Source organism: Chenopodium quinoa, unplaced genomic scaffold (genome assembly GCF_001683475.1).
Source record: "Chenopodium quinoa cultivar QQ74 unplaced genomic scaffold, ASM168347v1, whole genome shotgun sequence".
Lineage (NCBI taxonomy): Eukaryota > Viridiplantae > Streptophyta > Magnoliopsida > Caryophyllales > Amaranthaceae > Chenopodium > Chenopodium quinoa.
Window position 1 is genome coordinate 4,857,626 of NW_018743850.1, and position 19,821 is coordinate 4,877,446.

Consider the following 19,821-nt stretch of genomic DNA (forward strand, 5'->3'; position numbering starts at 1 on the left):
TGTTAGGGAACACCTTGTAGTTCCATCCAGCTTTGTTCAGAGAACTTCTTTCTGAAATTGTTCCTCTAATCTTACTTGCCATCCTTAGTCTTCTAAAATTCCTCTGTTCCAGACCTCACTTCAACTCCCAAAGTTTACTTATTCAACAAACATCAAAACACTAGAAAACTCTATTAAATAGAAGTTTGCTCAATCATCAACATCGTCATCAAAACCTCTTAAGGGTTAACAATTAATGATAGAGAATGTATTACGAATAAAAAAAAATTGTGTATAGACTTGGTTCGCAATAATAAAATTTCCCTTCCATTTCATAATGATCTCTCATTTATAAGCTTTTGACGGTTTAATATAAAAAAATAAAAAATTCTCTCTATATATAAGAACCAACATAGTCATATGAGATTTAGTTTAATTCGTTTTAATGAGTACCTTATTAATATTAAATCTTTATAATTATTATCATCATGGTCATTATTATTGATAAATTATATATTACGAATTTTCGAAAAAATAATAAGTTATGTATACCTGGCTCACAATAATACAATTATCCATCCGTTTCAAATGAATCTTCTCATTTAGAATTTTTTACTATTTAAAATAAGATGAAATCTTCTGAATTTCTCTCTCTCTCTCTCTCTCTATATATATATATATTTAAGAACCCGACCAATATAGTCATATGAGATCTAGTTTAGTTCGTCTTGATTAGTACATTATTAATTAATATCAATTTTTATAATTTTTTCTAATCTACTATACTATGTACTAAAGTAATCACCGGATAGGACACTTATAATTTGGTGAAAAAATTTCCGTCCAAAATGCTATACAATTTTTGAAAAAAATATTCTATTTTAAAAGAAAAATAATAAAATTGTGAACTAGATCTTCACAAGTTTTTATTTTTTTTCACCTTTATAAAAACTGTTGAGAGTTGTAACAATCGAAAGATGAATGCACCTTATTGATGAAAAAAGTACCCTTGACACCACTCTACTACCACGGATCAGAAATCATAGCTACTTCAATTCTTAGGCGTCCGGAAACCAAACCAAGATAGTCATATATTTTAATGACTCTGCTATGAGAACCTTGCACCAAAATACAGGTTCTCATCTTGTAACTCTACCAACAAAGAGAACAAGAAATTGGAGGACTTTTCATGCTGAACCCGAACACTAAAGATGGGGAGCCTCCTTCAATTCTAGATTGAAATTAATAGCGATAACTAACTATGTCGTTACAAATACGAACAATGTATGGGATGATATATAGCAACTGAATGAATACTCATATCATCTCGCAACCAAGACATAACAAGTTAAGCAAACTGGCCTTCCCTCTCAACAACACATTCCCTTCATTGAAGGTGGTAATAGGATTTCAAAACCTTGGGCGAGGTTGGTTTCCTTTAAGGCTTGTGGTGTTTGGGGTAGTGGCAACTTTTGCTTATTGTAGTTGAAACTTTTCTCTTCTCTTGGAATAAAATACCATATTTTCCCAAAAAAAAAAGGAAAAAATAAAATCCAAATGCATGGTAGACCTTCTCATTCTTAGGCGCCCTGCGCTAGAAGAACCACCTCACTTAAGCCTAACCTTGGATTTAGGGAGAAAATCTAGCCTTAACTTCACCTTTACCGTCGGGAAAATGGTTAACGAAATTCCTTTCGCTGATGGCGTTAAGAAGAACCTTGACTTCAATTCTTGTTTCGTTTGATAATTGGAACCCAACACACTTGATGATCGTGCCAAAATTATTTAAACCTCCAATGAAATTAAAGGACATAACGCACTTTGATCTCCTTCGTCATCTTTACTATGAAGAAACTGAGTGGAAAAGCAAAAATTAAAGCAAAACCATGGATCATAGGGCTCGCTGGCGATGGCATGGAGAAGAACGCCGAATTTGTGAGAGAAGGAAGGCAGTAGATCGGAAGAGGTGGTAGGAGCCAGGACTCAGGAGGATAAGAATTGGGTTTTCTGGAGATAGAAAGAAAACTATCTCTTAATAACATAAATGTAGTATAGTGCAAGTCAAATTTAAGCCAAGAACTAGTATAGTACTATAGTGTATGTCAATTTAAGTGTTGTCAAAATAAATAACACAAGTATTAAATGTAGTACAATTTTCCTAAATGCAGAAAAGATTTTTTTTTAAAAAAAAAAAAAAAAAAGACAAAAGTAACCTCTTCTAAATCAATACAATTGTTTCCCTCAATACAGTAGATTCTTCACTCCTTCCCCCCTTCTCTTAATGTCTACTATAATCTTCTCCAAGACAATTCTACAGTAAGCTCATCTCTTAAAAAAAAATTTGGTTGTTTAATTATCGGTTGACTTAACAAATTGTTGTTATATTTCATAATTAGGTAGTTTAGTTTCCATAAAAATGTCAAGTACGCTCGTGAAAACTATTGCCTTATAATTTATAATTCATGAAAGTGACTAGAAAAAAAAATGAAAGGTCAAAGAAGCTGAAATATGTGTACAAGTGGAATGAAAGGGATGATTATATACTATGTATAATTTTAGGGTTGGAACTCTGAAAGTCTTGAAAGAGTATATTTTTAAAAAAGGGTAAGATTGGAAATCTAATTTTTCATAAAAATTACTTTCTCTTGCATCTAGGTAGTTTGGTACCTGCATTTAGTACCTAAGGTCGTTTCTTCTTAGGCCTTAGTAGTGTCTTTTTTTTTTAATTTTTTTTATAAAAAAGGGTTTTTGGTTTGAAGACTAGATTAAGGGTGCTCCGAATAAGCTAGGTTTGAGTTATTACAAGCCATAGGAGTTGGTAGGTCCTCTATATAATACATAAAAGTCATAGGTTTAACATACATAGAACTTAAAACACCCGCGCAGGGGGAGATATCACTAATATTGCAATCAAAGGGGTTGGCTTCCAAATTCCACAGGACTAGGGATGTCAATGGGGCGGGGTGGATGTTGGTCTTCCCATCCCCATCCCCATCCCCATCTAAATTTTCCATCCTCATCCCCACAATGAGTCTTAAATTCATCTCCGTCCCCGCCCCTGCAGGTACAATTCTAAAACCATCCCCGCCCCAACCCCCACCTAAGACCCGCCTAATCCCCGCCTCCCAAATACACAATCCTTCATAATTAATAAAGATTGCAAAGAGAAAAAAATTATTGTTAATATTACACATTTTTTTGTTTATAATATAAGTGTATTACAAAGTATTATATTTACTATTTTATTTTACATAATTTTTTTTTATAAAATAGTATAAAATTATATAATTTTGTTTTTAAAAATACATGGATGTGGGGATGGGGCGGGTACGAAGTGGGGTGGGTGGGGATGGGGCGAGTACGAAGTGGGGCGGGTGGGGCGGGGCAGGTATGGGGCGGGTACAACCTAAAATCCACCCTTGCTCCATCACCCATGGCGGGTATGGTTTTTATCCTCATCCTCGCCCCATCACCCGCCAAACCAAGGCCCATCCTCGCCCTGTTGGGGCGGGTCTCCTATTTGACCCGCCCCACTGACATAACTACACAGGACATCATGCCCACCAAGCTCCCGATCAGCTTAGGGGTTAGGATGTAGGGTTTCGTAGTGACCCGACACTACGCGGAAGGAAACCCCCAAGACCCGCCCCTTAATTAAAGCAATTAACAAGCATAATAAACTTAATCAAACAAGACTAAGAACAAGAATTATACCTTTGTTGCGTGCTTCGCTCCCGAAGAGCTCTTACTTCAAAATTCGAAACCACGAGATCTCCGACGGATCGTACCCTCGACCCGACCCGAGCGTCCTAAGTCTTGAAGGTTAGTCAAAACCTGGACAAAACAAAACTATGAGTTTTACGAATCAAAGGTTTACTCTAATTATAAGAGTTGCCTTTTTAATTCCACTCAAGGTTGTGTATTTCCCAATACCATGCCTTTGGTATTTATAGGGAAATGCATCCTTGATTTCCAATCTCCCATCAATGTGGGAGAGTTGGTAAAATCAACAATTTATTTAATTCTAAATTAAATAAATAATCAACTTAATCACATTGTGACAAGTGGCACAATCACATGCTTGAGTGATGGCCAAGGCTAGGAGGGGGGGACCATTTGCCTTGCTCCCCAAGGCCTTGATTTGGTCCCCACATCCATGCACAAACCCGGGTCAAGGAAGGATAGCTGGCTGCCAGCTAGCGTGCCAGCTAGGGCTGCCAGCTAGCACTGCCTTGCTGCCCAGCACCCCAACCAGCCAGTGCGTGCTGGTGCTGGGCTGTGCTGGTGCTGTGTGCTGGCGCTGGTGCGTGCTGGCTCTGGTGCTGTGCCTCGCATCTCTCGCTGCATCTCTCGCACCATTGCTAGCATGGCTAGCATGCGTGCTACTAGCGAGCCACGCATGCTGGCCCCCTTGCCTCGCATCATGCGCATTAGCCTTGCACCATGCACCACGCATCACGCACTGACCTCGCACCATTGCTAGCACAACCAGTATGCGTGCTGCTAGCGAGCCACGCATGCTGGCCCCTTGCCTTGCTAGTCACACACATCAGCCTCGCACCACTCGTATGCTGCTGCTGCTGCTATGCCTTCCTCGCACACGCACACGCACACAAGGCCTACCATGGTGCTGTGCTTGTGCGAGGGGCCTGCGATGGTGCCTAGCACCCAGGCACGCATGCTGCGATGTAGTGCCATGCGAAGGCACGCATGTGCGCAGGCATGCTTGCTGTGTTGATGCGATAGGATAAGGCACAAGCACACGCACACACGCATTGGCCTAGCCATGCGATGGTGTTGTGCTTGTGCTGCGATGGGCTGCCTAGTGCTTGCGATAGGCTGCCAGGTGCTCCTGGTGCGCCTAACACACCTAGTGTGCTTAGGCTTGCGCCTAGCCATGCTAGGTGCATGCTAGCTTGAACTAGCCTAGCATCCACACGGCTAGGCCAGTGCGGTGCTAGGGCTATTTTTATACTTGTCGCTTTGTGATTTTGCGACGCTCAGTCTCGACGCCCTAGGCTCGATTTCCGACGTCTGTATTCGTAAAACTCTGTCGACTCATTAAATCCTTTTGGATTAATTCGTCGTCTCGGATCGGTGATTCGATTGGGTTCGACCCAAAGGGTTCAGTTAAGATTAAGCTGTAATATCAATTGTACCTCGATATTACTGATCGGAAGCGGCCTCCACCTAGGCATTCCGATCACTTGATCTTACTGAAGTTAACTCTGTAATAATTCTGAACCCTTTATCGGAAGAATACACTTGTTGGAAGGACACCATTCCTTTCATAGGATGCTAGTAGCAGTGGCGTAACAAGAAAAATTTCGAAGGGGTGGCCGATGCATATGTAACTTGGTAAAAAAAAAATTCAACAAAAACCATTAAAATAAAAAGGTCCGTAAAAATTTGAAGTGCGTATTAAAAATAAAAATATACTAATCACTTAACACGAGCTCTCCTAGGTTTCATAGAATAAAAGTCATCTATGATCGACTTTATTTCGAATTTTCGAGCAATCTCCTTCTCGATATACACTAGCAAGTAATTGGAAAGAAAGTCATCTTCCATCTTATTTCGAAAACTAGTTTTCACAATTTTTATTGCCGAGAAAGCTCTTTCTGTAGTTGATGTGCTAACCGGAAGGGTTAAAATAAGCCGAATCAATCTATCGCTAATGGATAAACAACTGATTTCCTAGTCTCCACAAACTTCTACAAAAATCAGTAATGGTACTCAAGTCCTTCATATTCGGGTGCTTAGGAACATCACAATAAAATTGTTCAAGTTTGTGATTTTTCATACTCTGAAAAGTCCTCATGATAGTATTTCTCTACAAGGAGGGAAATATTTTCCACATTAAATTGCTTATATCCATCAATATGACTCAAAGACGCACTTAAAGTAAGTAGCTCTGTTGTTCGTTCACTAAAGCAACTATTTAGCTCTTGCAATTGCTGATCTACGGTTGCATTAAACACATCCACCCGATAATGATGCTCCACTGTTATGGTGATCTAGCCTAGTACTCTGTAGTGTGTTTACTTTTGTTTTGCTTTCTTGTTCTCCTAGTTTGTTTGTTTTGTATTTGGGGTGTTATTATGGAGCTTGCCCCAGTTTTTCAAAATGGCAAATACGTAAATAATGATAAATTTTTTTAATATTTTATTATTTTTTCTTGCTGAGTCATCTTTTTCTCCTCCTTCCATTTTCATCCCCCTTCCATTTTCATCCTTCCTTCTTCAACCTTTCGAATCATTCATGGAAGACGAACCCCATCACCATAACCAACTCCATTCCCGACAACACTAATACCACAACAAACCGCAACCATAACACCACCATATCCGGCGCCTTCGCCGTCAAATTTAATGAAAAACCCTAAGAAAAATATATAAATAAAGGTATGGTTAACCTCAAATGGTAGGATTTTGCCATTGTTTGAAATTTTTCCCTCCATTGTTGAAGAAATATTGGATTTCCAATTGTTGATAACTACTCAATGTTTATGATTGAGGAGAGAGAAGTTAAGAATAGTGGGAATTTTTTTTACCAAAAACACCAAAATACCCTTTTGAGAAACATACACATGTTGTATTTTTTTCTCGTTATTATGCCCCCTCTCGTACGTATAAAAAAAAAAAAAAAAAAAAAAAAAAAAAAAAAAATTACCCCTTACGAGTTACGACCCTAAAACACAAAACCAAATCAACCGTTTCTCTCTTCAAACGCCAACGCTGCCCCTGTGTCCTTATGCTTGCTTCTTTGGTTTACGCTGCACCCCTTTCTCTCCTCCATTGAAGCGTACTCTGTATCCTCCATTGAAGCAACTTCTGAGCTTTCTCTCTCTCCATTGAATCAAGTTCTGAGGTAAGCTTTTTTTTAAGCGTCGAATATCAATTTCACAATCTAGGTTATAGTTTCACACTAATAGTCAGTATTGTCGATTTAGGGTTCTTTTAAGGTGGACTATTGAACTATTTGTTATAATTACTCAAGTTATGAAAGATTATTACGAGCAATTTTGTTGCTAGAATTTTTCAGTATGTAATTTTAGTTTGTTTTAAATTGCTGATTTATTTTAATTTAATTTAGAATCACTTGCTGTTAAACTTAGTATGTTCAATTTGTATTGTGTAATTATTATTGACTATTGAATTTAGTGTTATTATTCATTACTGTGCTTGATTATGTATCTAATTGATTAGAGGTTCTAATTCTTTGCTTACATTATTTTGTGTTTTCTCTCAAAAAATATTATTATGATTTTACATGCTATAATCGGAAGACAAAAACAAAAGCTTATGATTTTTTCGAAGGGAGGTGGAGGGAAGTCACAAAATATGTGATATATGTAAATTCTAGGGGATGAATTTATCTGCCTTTTTACTTTTGGAATTCTGTTGTGCTATTCGCAAGTAAAGCATTCTTGATATGATAATTGCTGAATTTATTCGATTGTAGGCTAGTGAGTGTCAAAAATGTTAGACAATGTCGTAGAGTTCAAGGAAGAAGAAAGAATGGTGGCGAAGCTCAATGATGAACCAAACAGGGAAGCAGAGGTAGAAGTAGAAGGGGAAGAAGAAGAGGAGGAAGAGGAGGGTTGGTCTTCAGATTCTGATATTGGGGAGGCTTTGGATTGGTTGGATTTAAAGGACATCGATGAGGGTGGTTATGAAGGCGGATCAATCACTCTTAATGCTCGACGGCCTAATGCTCATGGAGGGGCATTGTCTAGGCTAAGCTCTTCAACATTTCAGCCTCTCTCGAATCGTACCCAGAAGTTTACTCATCACATCCGTCCTTCTCCTCTAGAGGTATAAATATCCATGTATCCGTTGTATACTTGTATCCATAGCTTCATCTTCTCATTCTATTTTTTATTTACGCTTCTTTGGTTATTAGTTTTTGAGATTGTTGGTATCTATGCGAGTTCTTTCTTGATGATATGATTATGATTCATTGAATAACCTGCCAAATGGGATCTTTCACAAATGCTTAGTTGCGCTCAAAATTGTGGAGGATTTGATAAGAAGTACTTTTTTAAATGTTGTCTATACATTGTAATTTCATTTTGGAATTGGCACTTAAAACACCCTATTAATTTGGGTTATTGTTAATCCTACAATTCAACTCTTTTGTTTGTGTAATTTTTTTGTATGTGTGTTTGTTGGGGGAGGGGGGGTGATTGATAAGGGAGGAATCCTTATCTGAGCTCTGATTTGCAAAACTCAATAGATTTCCAGAATTTGAGAAATAGAAAGAGCAGGAAAAAGGGGAATAACAGAATAGAGAGAGAAGGATAGGTTCAATGTAATTCATTTCTTAACCTTCAATTACAACTCAAGCAGTATTAATATGCCTAAGCACACTTCATTACAGCTACACAAACTCTAACAGAAAAGATTCCCACTTCTAACAAACTGAAAAACGACAAAATTTCAAAATTAACAAGCTTAACAAACTTTCCTGCCAAAATCAGTTTTAATTAAAACCTCCTGTAACAGTGATGGAGAATGGTAGGGGGATTTATTATTGTAGACTTTGTGGTCATCCTAAGTTCATTGCTTCAATGACGTTTGAGTATTTTGATTTATGTTTCTTTGTTTTTACAGGAATGGGAGGGCAGGACAAATGTTGGGATGTCCAACTCAGTCACTACTGCAATTCGTGAGAGTGTACGGGGGATGGCTATTGGTAAAACAAAGAACACGGAGAAAGCTGATCGTGCAACTGTTGAACAGGTGGGTACATTATGGTACTACTTTTTATTTCTTGAAGCGGTTTGTCTAAGTTTACCTTTTTTTTTTGGACTTTTTGGTTATTTTTTTTTAATATTTAAATATAGTCCCCTTTCCTTCATATCAGGTGCTGTATTTTTTTACGGTGCCAGTGATGTAACTTCTGTTTAACATGTTATTTGATGATTAGGCATCACATGGGTCAACTGATACATTTACTACCTCTGATTTAGAGCCTTTAAAAACAGTTAAACTTAAACCTTGTGCTTTGCTGATCTTGTTATTCTGGTTTCTTAATGTCTACATTCTACAATAATCTTATTGTATACCAGGCTATTGACCCCAGGACTCGGATGGTTCTCTTCAAGATGTTGAATCGTGGGGTTTTTAATGATATAAATGGTTGTATATCAACTGGGAAGGAGGTAAAATATTTTTATTATCTTAATTGTACTATATCATCTATCTCTAGATTTAACCGTTTGTTGTATGTGTAATGTAACAGCTAATTATATGAATATGCTTTTATTTTTGCAGGCTAATGTTTACCATGCAACAAAATCTGATGGTGATGAATTAGCTGTTAAAGTTTACAAAACTTCAGTTTTGGTGTTTAAGTAAGTAAAATGATATTTCAACATTTTTCATTAGTGAATGATCTGACATGTGAATGCTGAGGAATGTCAGTGACTATTTATATAGAGTTTCTAGAAATTCTTGGCCTCTTGGGTGTAGGTTAAGTCTGTATGTAGATGGTGATGACTTAAACTACATAATATGCATTAGGGACAATTCATGCCATAAACAGGAAACTGTGCATATCTGCGACAATTCATGCTGAACCAACTACTTGGGAGTTTTTAAACAAGTAAATTTTGAACGAGTATGGAGCTTCTTTTGCTTTTCATATTACTATCAAAGTTAACTGCATAATGAGCTGATTAGAAGTAAATAGTAAAAAGCAAAACACATGAATACTTAAAGAATGTGGAGGGAGTATATATTGTAAAGGCATTGCTTTTCATCAAACTCTGCTTCATAAACCTATCATTTTTCTCTTTGAGTTACCAAGCCTTGAATAGTTGAATTCTTAATATATTTATATAGTTTTAATTACTGAAGCAAATTGTATAACTGATGATTTTTTTTAAAAAGTATCAATAACTATCACAAAGAGGAAAAAAAACAAAGAGGTCTCCAATTTACAATGTTAAAAGAATACAAAGATACTATTCTTCTATTTGTTTGCCAATTTCAACTCATTGCATTTCCCCCCTTTTTTAAATCAGGGATAGAGATAGATATGTGCAAGGTTACTATCGTTTCAGATATGGGTATTGTAAGCACAATCCTCGGAAAATGGTCAAGACATGGGCAGAGAAAGAAATGAGGAATCTTATAAGGTACTTTGCTTTTCATATTTAACTGGAGATAGTCTTCATTGTGCTTGAGTGCTTAGTATGATAAGATTCTGGCCAAAACATTTTGATTGATGGTATATGGCTTGATCACAAATTCATAGCTCTTCTGGATGGTAAAAAAATCTGTGTATATCTGTGGCTATGTGAATCTGTAGGTTCCGTATGCTAGTCAAAGCATTCCATCCAATTTGTTTCTATGTTATCTCCACCAAAATTTTATTCAGAGTCATAATTTTTTGTGGATGAATGGAGTTGAAAGAATTGCCAATTTGCTATTTTGCTGACTGCTAAAACAGGCTTGGTCAATATTGTATAGAACTATAGATTGTTGCAACTCATAATTGTTAACACATGGGAAAATTCATGAAATAATTGAAACCTGATTGTGTCTGATTCGTGCTAATTTTTCATGTACTATATTTATCTTTACTTCACTCGACGGTCACACTTGTCACGCTTATATTTTGATGATAACTTTTAACACGCATTTTAGAAGCTTCATACTACTAGCACTCTAGCAGAGTAATTTATCTTTCTTGTTTACACTTATAGTGATCTGATGCGATAAAGAGAACAATTGTTGTCTCCTTTTCTTTCTTAGTTATGAAAATTAAGCTAAACAACTTTGATTGAGTGTATGATTTTATCAATGCAGGCTGAAAGCAGCAGGATTACGCTGTCCTACACCTATTCTTTTGAGACTCCATGTTTTAGTCATGGAATTCATAGGTATTTCATTAAATTTCCCTTTTTACTTGTATATTATTAAATGTAATTCCAGAGAAATTATCAGTTTGCTCTCCCTTGGGGCTGATTGTCTTTGCTTTCAAGTATGACTTTTATGAGGCCAAAAAGTTGTACGTATTATTCTGTGTATTTCTCAGAAACATCCTGTGACTGGAACCTCCTAGGAATTGTTAAAATTTGCACATATAAACAGTAAAAAAATTCTGAAAAGATCTTTGTGCACCTCAGGTGTGTGCCTTAGCTGCTTCTCATCAAAATTGCCTCGCCTAAACCACATGACCCCCTAACGTCTTGCACCTCAGCGCTCAGAGGTGCGCCTTTTCAAACTCTGATTAGCACTAGTAAATGATGCTTTCATCTCCTTTCTCCAAACTACGCTTGAAATCTTCACTAACAAAGGGAGAGACCAAATATCTGAGATGAACTTGCCTGGACTCGTTTACTGACATTTAGCCTTATGATATGTAAAAGACAACTCAATTGGAAGTCTGGAACCCAACAAGAGGCCAGTGGGCTTGGTTTGAGATTTTCAACCTTGTAATTGATTGGGTTGATATGAACCTTGCATGAAGATAATCTGGCTCAGCTCAGAGTAGGAATCCTTACATACTTGACATGGTGTATTCTGCTAAATTATACCTGTTAGGTTTATATAATGTCAACCCAAGTACCTGTATATGGATACCTGAATTTCAGGTATGAGTGTAGTAAACTGTTGTCACCAGCCCTATAAATTCACAATTATTTTCTATATATGGAATTAATGAGGCTTTGACCATTTATGTTGGATGCATAAATTGGGTTGTTAAGCCATAAGCTTGCTGAGTGGTCACTGCTTAAGTTCAAACAAACTCCGTAGCTCTTAATCAGGTGAAACTGTTTTCAATTTCTTAGCAATATTGTCAATTTGTCACTTGTCCTGAAATGAGCTTGAAATTTGAAAAATGGATTAGGCCTGGATGGAATTGAAGTGATTTGGACAGCCAAAGACAAGAAAGCACCCTTCCTCCTGTTGTAGCTCTTTGGTGCCTTCTCTAGTACTTTTTGCTGAAATTGTGCACAGCTTACTGTCCAAGGGGAAAACTCAGATGGGTATAAACCCACTTAAGATAATTGGGTTGCTAGTTTTATGCTTCTTCTTCTCTTGTTGAGATCTGCTAGCTGTGTAGTATAGTGACTTTAAAAATTTGTTCTCTGGTTGGGAAATATCAGAAATAGTGAGTTTAGTGTGTCAGTTATTTAGAGTAAAGGTCACTGCAGGGCTGCAGGCTCAAGTGTATGCTTTCTAACCTTTGTATTTGTTGAGAAATTACAACAGTGTGAGGAAGAGGGTCAAATCTGTAATGAGTTTTCATAAAAATTTTAGCATGTGGCCCAATGCCCTGGATTGTTGAGTTTGGCTTTTATTGTGCAGTAAATATTGTTTAGAAATCCTATACGAAGTAATTGATTTAGCTTGGCTAGTGTGTTTTTTCTATCTTGAGTATTTTTTTCAAAACAAGTATTAGAAACTTTAGCTGTCAAAGTTATTGGGGACAAAGTTTAATTTGTCTTGCAATCAATACGTAGTGGAATTTAGCAAGTAACATAAGAACCATTAAAAAAAATTACAAAGTAAAAACTCACCTGTTACTATGTAGTATTTTTGTGCAGTAAGCAACCAGTGGGTAACATTCTAATACGAAGTATAAATTTTGCTGGTCCCAGGTTCAAACCCTATGATAATTACATTTTCTTGTCATATTGTAGTGTATGTTTTTTGCCAAGTGTATGACGTGGCATGAATTTGATGAATGAGAAGGGTTATACATGACATAAATGCTTTATTAAGAACACTTTTTAATACAAGTATAGATATGCAGCCAAAATTAATGCAGGACTATATATTTATTTTATAAATGGGAGTGAAGGCATATTTTTGTATTATGCACTCCAAAATTTGTACATATATTCTGATCCATAATGCCTACAATGCCTTTGAACCTTTTGCTTTTCAGGCAAGGCAGGTTGGGCAGCACCTCGACTCAAAGACGCATCTTTATCTCTTGACAAGTTGCGAGAAAGTTATGTGGAGGTAAAGCTTGACTCTCTCTTATCTACCCCCCTCTCCCTCCCTCCACGAAAAGTTGATAATAATCTTTCTAATCCTGTAGTAGTGCACTATCATTTTTGCTTTCTGTTACTGATCATCAGGGTATATAGCTATGATTATTAAAACTACAAATGTTCCTTGCTCAATTATTTTTCTAGTAAAGCATTAACCAGTTAATATATGGGTTCTGTTAACTTAATCAACAATTCCCCATCTTTTATATTGCCATTGGATATATGACACTACTTTTATTTTGCCCGTTCTGTTTCAAGATTATTACAGCAATGCGGACACTGTATCAGAAGTGTAAACTGGTACATGGGGATCTCAGCGAGTATAATATACTATATTATGAGGTACGCTTAAATCATGCTTATCTTTGATTGTCTACACCTCTATGAAACAAAATTATATCAAATGTACATGGGTTGCAGGGTCACTTGTATATTATTGATGTCTCGCAATCTGTTGACCTTGATCATCCTCATGCACTTGATTTCTTACGTGAAGATTGTCTTCATGTTTCTGTAAGTAATATAGCTGTGATTCCTTTTTCTTTCTTTTTACCTCCCTTTTTTTACTCTTAAGTAAAACTTTTTGTTGAAATGCAGGATTTCTTTAGGAAAAATGGTGTGGCTGTGATGAATATCCGAGAACTTTTTGATTTCATTGTGGATCCAACCATTGCTGATGAAGCCGTTGATACTTATTTGGAAGAGGTATACAAACCGTCTGTTGCCATAGACTGTCATTGTTTTTATTATCTATCATTGTTTTTATTATCTATCCTAATGCATTTTTAACTTTTGTTGGTAAACAAACTAAATCAACCTCGCAATATTTCTCAGGCACAACAAAAGATTTTAGCTAGAGGGGATGTGATGTCTGCTGAGGAGCAAATTGCAGACTCTGTATTTGTTCAGGTAACCTTTTTTGTTGATTATAATCATATATTCATATGACGTTCGTTTAACCACAATTTATCCCATAATACAGGCACGTGCTTATTGCATGCATTTCCTTGGTGTTTGAAATGGAAGATCACTTTCTCTTTGTTATTCTCATGTCTGTTTTATTCGCAGTCATTCATCCCAAAAACATTAGAACAAGTCAAAGATGCTGAGGAAGATGCATTTTGATTAACTAGTGGGAAGGATACAGGTGATATGTACTACAAAACCATCACTGGACTCAAGTCGGCACTTAGTACAACTGCACAGAAAGACCAAAAGAATGGGAATCAAGTAGCAGCTACTCATTCTGATTTGAGTGTCAGTGAATCAGATTCTGAAGATGAAAGCGAAGATGAGGGTGGAAGTTCTGGTGAATTGGAAGGGAAGGAAAGCAAGCTGTCCCCAGAATATATAAAGGCTTCCAGGAAGGAGAACAAGAAGAAAGTTAAAGAGGAGAAGAGAGAAGCTAGGAAGAACAAAACCCCGAAAGCCGTTAAGAAGAGAAAAAAGAAGCTTTCCAAAGCTCACAAAACAAGGTAGTTTATTCTAGATACAAGAACATAGAAGCAAGTTTTGTAGAATTAGTCGCTCTGAAGGAAAAAGAACCAACCCTGAGATGAAATATACCATTTATTATTATTGATTTTCATTTTTGGTTAATATATTTGAGCTGAAATTTGTGTTTGTTTAATGTATGATTCCGCTGCTATTATGTAAGTATTTCGTATTTGATTTGCAACTGCAAATTTGCCCTTACTACCAAGAGCCCTACTGGTCTTGCTAGGTTTTAGTGTTACTCCATTGAATTTGGGCGAACTTGTAACTTTGAATTAAGGAGTACATCAAAATCTAACATTTCGTAGTATAGAGCTTTTTAAAAATTTCATAATTTATACGGATGAACAACTGAACATAATTGACGGCGTCAGATAAATACAGGGTAAATAAAAAGATCAAACATGTTTAAAGGAAAACTAAGAGGAAACTTAGATATCAAATTAAGGGGGTTGGGGGTAAATAGGAGGAAGTAGAATTTCAAAGGTGTAGATGTGCAGCTTTAGAGTTTAAGTAATCACAAGCCTAATTAAAAAGCAAAAGAAATAGTCCTTTCTAGGTCAACCTAACAGTTGGGTCGTTAAGATCGGGTCAATTCGGGTCTCGGGTATGTTTGGCTCAATTGATGATTGGGTAGGGTCAGATTTCGAGTCGGTACTTTGGGTCAAGTTCATATCGGGTCATTTCAGTAATTTCAGGTTAGGTCAAGTTTCGGGTCAAGACTCCGGATCTATTAGTTCAAAATGGGTCATTTAAGGTCAGATCGATTTGGTTTAGGTTGAGACTTCAGGTCAAGCTCAAATCGTGACATTTATCATTGTTATCTATTAACTATTACTAAAATAAATCGTTGCTGACATCATACATCCCCCTCCCTATCCTATGTGTCGCTTTCTCATTAAAAAAATTCCCGCCATTTTAATTTATGATGTCATCAATGATTTTTTATTTTTTATTTTTTATTTTTGAAAGAACTACACTAAATATGTATAATAACATGTATAAGATAATAATGCATACTCTACTACTGTTGTTGGCCTATAAATACGGAAACTATCAAAGTTCATAAGATAACCTATATCCATTTAAAAAATAAGTTATAACCTATGAATACAGAAACTATCAAAATGAAAAGTGACTGACTTTTGGACTCAATGCTAAAGTGAATACACATTATCCAAAATTCCCTCCTATTTAATTATCCAAAATTCCCTCCTATTTAATTGTGATGATAGGTGTAAATAAAAAAAGCAATAATTATTCAAAGTGATTGACGTTTTGTTTTAATATATGTATGTGCATTGCATTTTTTTTTTCAACATTACCTTTGTTCACTGTGTGTATTATGTATTTGAAGCTATGAAAATATTTGTCTTCCACACTTCAATTTGCAATTTGGTTTTACTCATATTGATGTCAATTATTATGATTATTCGGTAGTAGCTTTTCTCATCTTGCAGGATATATGAAAATTTCTGCACAACAATTTGAGTTCATTGAAGACATGACTCCAATGAAGGAAAATATGACAATTAAGATACGAATAATACGCTTATGGAAGCCACCAAGCTTTGATAATCCATGTGACTATAATATATAGCATTGAGATGGTATTTCTAGATAAAAAGGTATTGATAATATATTAAAAAAAAAAATTCTTAAGCCGCATACAAAATTATATTGATTCTTTGATTACATCAAAACACTCATTTGATTATCGAATAATTACATTAAGAGAAAGAAAAGAACAAGTAAACTTTTATAATCCCACTAAATGAAAAACATATGATAATGATTAATTTCATATAATATAAATTAGGTTAAATTATTTATCATCATCGTGCAACACACGGGTACTAATCTAATTGTTCAAATATTATTGTAAACAATCCCAATTTAATTTTCTCTTGTCTTCTCAAATAATTAGATTGAATGAAAATAACAAAGAATAATCCAAACTTTGTAGTGAAAAAGGTGAGGCTATTTTTTTTCCTGTAAATGAATCGCTAAACATCGCCCGCAAATCTCCACATAAAGCCCACAAATATGTATTGAAGTGACTTTATTGCCCTTTTCTTTTTTTTTTTTTAAAAAACACTCTCTACATCTTTCTAAAAAAAACCAGAAAATCTACCTCTCTAAAAAAAATTAATTACGACAATGTCGAGGCGGCAAGGGAAAGAAGTGGCGGCAGCGACAGCGGAGGAAAGGCGGCGACCTGGTGGCAAGGTAATTATTTAAATAATTTTTTTTTTTTTAAAAAAAAGGGCGAGGTGGCGCGCCAGCTTCGGCAGCCAACGCCGGTGGCGTGGCGTCTGGCTTGGAAGCCCAGCCACCGGAGAGGCGTCCAAACCAGACGCCAGGCCATAGGCTGTGGCGGCCAGAGCTGGCGCCTGTGCCTATGGGTGGGCGTCCAGTTCAGGCGCCTGCCCACTGGCTATGGCTGCCGGATTAGGCGCCACCGCCAGTGGGTGGGCGTCCTGGCCAGGCGCCCCACCTGCCTTTTTTTTTTTTTGGAAAATCAGAAATTTAGTTTTATTTAAAATAATTTAGTTTTATGTCTAATTTTTTTTTGTTAATGTGTTTTATTTTTTTTAAAATATTTATTAAATTTATGTGTTTTTTTTATAAATCTAGTATATATAGTTTTTATAAAATTAGATTTATTTTTTGTGTTAATGTTTAATTTTTGTATGTTTGATGTTTAAACATTTTTATGCCTTAATTGATGTAGTATGTGGAAATTGTTTGTGTTATTGTGTAATTGGTTTTTTTTTTTTAAATGTGTAATACATTAGGGTATTATGTATTACACAGAATTAACACAAAATTAAAAACATAATTATGTATAATATTATTCATACACATACACATACAAATTTTAAACACAATCATTTATAAAAGTCACATAAACAATAAAATATTTTGGTATACATTAACACAAAGCTACTCACAACATAAATAAAAACATTAAATTATTAAACTTAATTTAAAAAAAAACCGTTTTGAATTTTCAATTTGAAATAAATTAAAAAATAAATAAATAAAACCATTTCCAATTTTTTTTAATACAATTTCGAATTGTCAAACTTAATTTTTAAAAAAATACCATTCTCAATTTTCAAACTTAATTTTTAAAAAAACCCATTTCAAATTTTCAAACTTAATTTTAAAAAAAAACCATTTTGAATTTTCAAACTTAATTTTAAAAAAACCCATTTCGAATTTTCAAATATAAAACAATTTCGAATTTTTTTAAAAATTCATTTTCGATTTTTCAAATTTAAAAAAAAAAAATTAAAAAACAACAAATAAATTAAAAAAGAAAAAAAAAATAGGGGTTGGCGCCTGGCAGGGCCGCCACAACCACTGGACTGGCGCCTAGCCAGGACGCCTGTCTGGTGGTGTTGGCGTCTGGGCTGGACGCCGGTGCGATGGTTCTGGCGTCTGGCTTGGACGTCCATGCTTCGGTCCTGGCATCCAACCTAGGCGCCGGCGCCACTGCACGGCCACCTCTTTCAGACGCCGTTACGTAAATCGTGAATTTTAACGGTGATTTACCTCGTTTTCCGTCGACGACGACGTACCTCCGGCGTCCCCCGCATCTCCGGCCTGCCCTCCGGTCTCCCTCGGCGAGCCAGTACGGCTCCACATTTTTTAAATCGAGATTTGTTCTATTTTAGAAAATGGGCATAATTGTCATACCAAGTCATATTTGTGGGCTTTATATGGTAATTTGCGGGCGATGTTTAACAAATCCCTTCTTTAATTACTACCGTTACTAGATAGTAGAGGTAAAAGCTACAAATGCTAACACTAAAAATGGTCCGGTGCAATGTTGTTAAAATGTCCCTAAATTCATTAAGGTTATAAAAACTCCCTATGAATTTTACTAACAATTTTTTATTTTTTTATTTTTTTAACTAAATTATACACATTTTATGATAAAATTGAAGATTAGATTATTGATTAACAAATTTTCTCTTTATTTTGTTTAAGTAAATTTCAAAAATTGGGTCCTTTTATTTTAGGCAAAATTAGCCTCAATAGCATCAAGTATAGGTTGGTTGCATAGAATATAGCACAACCTTAATCGGGTGCGCTTAACATCACAAATTATTAAGATAGGTGCAAAAACTGTCATAAATGACATCGGAGGACGGAGAATCTACCGAAAAAGTGTATTTTTATTATTTTTAACCAATTTTCACCTTTATTTATTCATTTATTTTTTTTAATATTCTCTCACGTGTATAATTACTTTATCATACTAAGGACATGCCTCTATTATCATTATTCTCCCATTACCTCCAATTAGTAAAATTAAAATACTCCTTGAAGAATACAGAGGTATACGAGGAAAACGATGAAGACCAATCCTAAAATCAATCGGCACAAGACATTTTGGAAATTATACTTTGGTAAATTTTGAAATTCAATTTCTATCTTTGTGCTGAATACATGCATTCCCCCCCCCCCCATAATTTCATGAAAATAGGATATTACTTGGTGTTATGATTATTTGTCGAAATTGATGTTTTTGGATGAATTTAATTTGTATAATTTGTGTCGTTAGATTTCGATTTATTTTGCCAAACATAATCCATTCATTGCAATTTATCATGAAAGTCATTACAAAATAAGTTAGAGACAAATAATTAGGGAGCACGTGCTAGGTATAATAAAGTATCAAATAAGTTAGAGAAAATTAAAAAAGGGTGAAAAATTGGTTTAAAATAATAATAATAAAAATACAGTTTTTCGGCAGAATCTCCGTCATCCAATGTCATTTATAACATTTTCTACATCAAATTTAATAGTTTATGATGTTGAGTGCACCCGATCAAGGTTGTGGTATTTTCTGCACCCAATGTATAGTTGGTGCTACCAAGACCAATTTTGCCTTTATTTTATGATAGTTTCACTTAGGGGCCTTGAGTATTGACCATCCTACAAATGCTCAGAACCATCTCTGCTAGATAGAGTAGCACTAGGGGTCATGGATGCAAATTAAACTGCTCATGAACATTTTATAATCGGTTAAATCAAAGATTTGTTATAATTCAACACGTTTTGTGTACGATTGGCCACAACATATGTGGTCACGTTTTAAAGAACAAAGGAACCCCTTTTACAGTGATCGAGTTTTCTCTATAATACTAACCGAATAATCTTTAAAACACCGACTTGAGTAAACTTTGTAGCACTGACGAGATTTGTCAGGTATCCCTATAACACCAACGAAGTAATCTCAAGTTGGTTTGCCACGTATAAGAATAACTTTTCATATGGACGGGTTTTCATCTCTTTTAAAATGGGTAACTACCCCGTAA

At 35.5% G+C, this 19,821-nt stretch overlaps 1 pseudogene; it reads left to right on the top strand.

Annotated features, from left to right (window-relative positions):
• The first annotated feature begins 6,641 nt into the window (after positions 1-6,641).
• LOC110686040 lies at positions 6,642-14,624 on the top strand (annotated as a pseudogene).
• The last annotated feature ends 5,197 nt before the right edge of the window (positions 14,625-19,821 follow it).